We start from the raw sequence: 5,000 nt of genomic DNA, 5'->3' as shown, positions 1-5,000 counted from the left end.
AATGGACCACGGTTGGCAAGGCTAGGCATATAGAGAGGAATGGACCACGGTTGCCAAGGTTGCGCAAGTTTTGGGCATTTTTTGCCCGGATATGCCCAAGTATGCCCCGATAGGCCCGTTACGCCCCGGTATGAACGCGTATGCCCGGATAGACTCGGTATGCCTTGGGATACATGCGTATGCCCCGATAGGCTTGGTACGCCCCGATATGCGCACGTGTGCCCCAGTAGGGCTCGGTATGCCCCGGTATGTACGCGTGTGCCCCGATAGGCCCGGTATGCCCCGATAGGCCCGGTATGCCCCGATATGCACACGTGTGCCCCAATAGGGGTCGGTATGCCCCGGTAGGTACGCGTGTGCCCCGTAATGCACGTTTCGCAGATCTCCCCGCATGTCCCGCCCCTATATGTAATACTTACTTACTTACTTACTTTCTTTCTTGCTTGCTTGCTTGCTTGCAATGGTTGGGAGTGCCCGGCATGCCCCGCTGCAGAGACCAAGGGCGCAATGACTTGGCACCGCGGATGCCGGGACTCCGGCACTTCCCGTGGCACTGATGGTTCGTTCCAAAGACAAAAGGCCGTGCAAGGCCACCGCACCGCGGATGATTTTGCTCGTGCTGGCGCCGTTGTGTGGCCAAAGAACATGCGCGAATGCTCGTGTCGGAAGGGTTGGTGTCCTGGCCCCGCGGGTGTCACGAATGCTCGGTTGCGAAGACCATGGGACCAGAGCCATGGCACGTCGGATGATGGCTCCAGCTGGCGCCCCGGCACTTTCTGTGGCATTGATGCTCGGTTTCAAAGACAAACGTGCGCAGGGCCAGGGGACCGCGGATGACTGCTCGTGCTGGCCCCGTTGGGCGGCATTGATGGTCGGTTGCAAAGAAAATGCGCGATTGCTCGTGTCGGGGCCCGGCAAGCCAAGGCCAAGCGAGCCATGGCACGTCGGATGATGGCTCCAGCTGGCGCCCCGGCACTTTCTGTGGCATTGATGCTCGGTTTCAAAGACAAACGTGCGCAGGGCCAGGGGACCGCGGAGGACTGCTCGTGCTGGCCCCGTTGGGCGGCATTGATGGTCGGTTGCAAAGAAAATGCGCGATTGCTCGTGTCGGGGCCTGGCAAGCCAAGGCCAAGCGAGCCATGGCAACGCGGATGATGGCTCGCTAGTGCTGGCGCCGTGCACAGTGGCCTCGCACACTCGCCCTGCACGCTTCCCTTGCACGCAGCCTTGCACACTAGCCTCGCATGCGAGCCTTGCACCCTAGCCATGCAAACTAGCCTTGCACGGTAGCCATGCACACAAGCCGTGCACATTAGCCATGCGCACAAGCCCCGCACACTAGCCTTGCGCACAACCCTTGCACACAAGCCATGCACTCGAGCAATGCACACAAGCCTTGCACTCAAGCAATGCACACAAGCCCTGGACACTAGCCTTGCACACGGGCCTGGCACACAAGCCTTGGGCACTAGCCTTGCGCACTAGCGTTCCACATGAGCCTTGCACACTAGCCTTGGACACTAGCCTTGCACACAGGCCTTGCACACTAGGCATGCTTGGGCGAGCTGATCCCGCATCAAGTCGACGGGTCTAGGCATTCTTGGGCGCAGATCCCGCATCGTCTCGTCGCGTCTGGGCGCAAACACGTCGCGTCTCGTTGCGTCTTCAGAAGTCGTCGCTAACAGCACCTTTGGTTGCCACTGGTGGTTAGGCTGGTTGGTTGCGCAAACCCTATAGGAGGGTGGCATGCTGGTGGGCGTTTTTGCCCGGATAGGCACTAGAATGTGCAGATTTTGGGCGTTTTTGCCTGGATAGGCTAAGGAATGGGCATGCTTTGGGCGTTTTTGCCCGGATAGGCACCGGAATGCTTGGCCTTGGCTTGTCCTAGCAAGGCATTGCTGGGTTGGGCTCCCTTGGCCTTTTGGGCGCCTTGGACGATGTCTTGCGAAGACCATGGGCACAAGGCCATGGCATATGGTGAGGAAAGGACCACGGTTGCCAAGGTTAGGCACCGGAATGCTTGGCCTTGGCTTGCCAAAGCAGGGCATTGCTGGGTTGGGCTCCCTTGGCCTTCCGGGCGCCTTGGACACTGTCTTGGGAAGACCATGGGCACAAGGCCATGGCATATGGTGGGGAATGGACCACGGTTGCCAAGGCTAGGCATATAGAGAGGAATCGCATTTTTGCCCGGATAGGCACCGGAATGCTTGGCCTTGGCTTGCCATAGCAGGGCATTGCTGGGTTGGGCTCCCTTGGCCTTCCGGGGGCCTTGGACGCTGTCTTGGGAAGACCATGGGCACAAGGCCATGGCATATAGTGAGGAATGGACCACGGTTGGCAAGGCTAGGCATATAGAGAGGAATGGACCACGGTTGCCAAGGTTGCGCAAGTTTTGGGCATTTTTTGCCCGGATATGCCCAAGTATGCCCCGATAGGCCCGTTACGCCCCGGTATGAACGCGTATGCCCGGATAGACTCGGTATGCCTTGGGATACATGCGTATGCCCCGATAGGCTTGGTACGCCCCGATATGCGCACGTGTGCCCCAGTAGGGCTCGGTATGCCCCGGTATGTACGCGTGTGCCCCGATAGGCCCGGTATGCCCCGATAGGCCCGGTATGCCCCGATATGCACACGTGTGCCCCAATAGGGGTCGGTATGCCCCGGTAGGTACGCGTGTGCCCCGTAATGCACGTTTCGCAGATCTCCCCGCATGTCCCGCCCCTATATGTAATACTTACTTACTTACTTACTTTCTTTCTTGCTTGCTTGCTTGCTTGCAATGGTTGGGAGTGCCCGGCATGCCCCGCTGCAGAGACCAAGGGCGCAATGACTTGGCACCGCGGATGCCGGGACTCCGGCACTTCCCGTGGCACTGATGGTTGGTTCCAAAGACAAAAGGCCGTGCAAGGCCACCGCACCGCGGATGATTTTGCTCGTGCTGGCGCCGTTGTGTGGCCAAAGAACATGCGCGAATGCTCGTGTCGGAAGGGTTGGTGTCCTGGCCCCGCGGGTGTCACGAATGCTCGGTTGCGAAGACCATGGGACCAGAGCCATGGCACGTCGGATGATGGCTCCAGCTGGCGCCCCGGCACTTTCTGTGGCATTGATGCTCGGTTTCAAAGACAAACGTGCGCAGGGCCAGGGGACCGCGGATGACTGCTCGTGCTGGCCCCGTTGGGCGGCATTGATGGTCGGTTGCAAAGAAAATGCGCGATTGCTCGTGTCGGGGCCCGGCAAGCCAAGGCCAAGCGAGCCATGGCACGTCGGATGATGGCTCCAGCTGGCGCCCCGGCACTTTCTGTGGCATTGATGCTCGGTTTCAAAGACAAACGTGCGCAGGGCCAGGGGACCGCGGAGGACTGCTCGTGCTGGCCCCGTTGGGCGGCATTGATGGTCGGTTGCAAAGAAAATGCGCGATTGCTCGTGTCGGGGCCTGGCAAGCCAAGGCCAAGCGAGCCATGGCAACGCGGATGATGGCTCGCTAGTGCTGGCGCCGTGCACAGTGGCCTCGCACACTCGCCCTGCACGCTTCCCTTGCACGCAGCCTTGCACACTAGCCTCGCATGCGAGCCTTGCACCCTAGCCATGCAAACTAGCCTTGCACGGTAGCCATGCACACAAGCCGTGCACATTAGCCATGCGCACAAGCCCCGCACACTAGCCTTGCGCACAACCCTTGCACACAAGCCATGCACTCGAGCAATGCACACAAGCCTTGCACTCAAGCAATGCACACAAGCCCTGGACACTAGCCTTGCACACGGGCCTGGCACACAAGCCTTGGGCACTAGCCTTGCGCACTAGCGTTCCACATGAGCCTTGCACACTAGCCTTGGACACTAGCCTTGCACACAGGCCTTGCACACTAGGCATGCTTGGGCGAGCTGATCCCGCATCAAGTCGACGGGTCTAGGCATTCTTGGGCGCAGATCCCGCATCGTCTCGTCGCGTCTGGGCGCAAACACGTCGCGTCTCGTTGCGTCTTCAGAAGTCGTCGCTAACAGCACCTTTGGTTGCCACTGGTGGTTAGGCTGGTTGGTTGCGCAAACCCTATAGGAGGGTGGCATGCTGGTGGGCGTTTTTGCCCGGATAGGCACTAGAATGTGCAGATTTTGGGCGTTTTTGCCTGGATAGGCTAAGGAATGGGCATGCTTTGGGCGTTTTTGCCCGGATAGGCACCGGAATGCTTGGCCTTGGCTTGTCCTAGCAAGGCATTGCTGGGTTGGGCTCCCTTGGCCTTTTGGGCGCCTTGGACGATGTCTTGCGAAGACCATGGGCACAAGGCCATGGCATATGGTGAGGAAAGGACCACGGTTGCCAAGGTTAGGCACCGGAATGCTTGGCCTTGGCTTGCCAAAGCAGGGCATTGCTGGGTTGGGCTCCCTTGGCCTTCCGGGCGCCTTGGACACTGTCTTGGGAAGACCATGGGCACAAGGCCATGGCATATGGTGGGGAATGGACCACGGTTGCCAAGGCTAGGCATATAGAGAGGAATTGCATTTTTGCCCGGATAGGCACCGGAATGCTTGGCCTTGGCTTGCCATAGCAGGGCATTGCTGGGTTGGGCTCCCTTGGCCTTCCGGGGGCCTTGGACGCTGTCTTGGGAAGACCATGGGCACAAGGCCATGGCATATAGTGAGGAATGGACCACGGTTGGCAAGGCTAGGCATATAGAGAGGAATGGACCACGGTTGCCAAGGTTGCGCAAGTTTTGGGCATTTTTTGCCCGGATATGCCCAAGTATGCCCCGATAGGCCCGTTACGCCCCGGTATGAACGCGTATGCCCGGATAGACTCGGTATGCCTTGGGATACATGCGTATGCCCCGATAGGCTTGGTACGCCCCGATATGCGCACGTGTGCCCCAGTAGGGCTCGGTATGCCCCGGTATGTACGCGTGTGCCCCGATAGGCCCGGTATGCCCCGATATGCACACGTGTGCCCCAATAGGGGTCGGTATGCCCCGGTAGGTACGCGTGTGCCCCGTAATGCACGTT

Source organism: Tasmannia lanceolata, unplaced genomic scaffold (genome assembly GCF_043159265.1).
Source record: "Tasmannia lanceolata isolate RefF3 unplaced genomic scaffold, GAP_Taslan_0.1 ptg000600l, whole genome shotgun sequence".
Classification (NCBI taxonomy): Eukaryota; Viridiplantae; Streptophyta; class Magnoliopsida; order Canellales; family Winteraceae; genus Tasmannia; species Tasmannia lanceolata.
Note: the sequence above shows the minus strand (reverse complement) of the source record.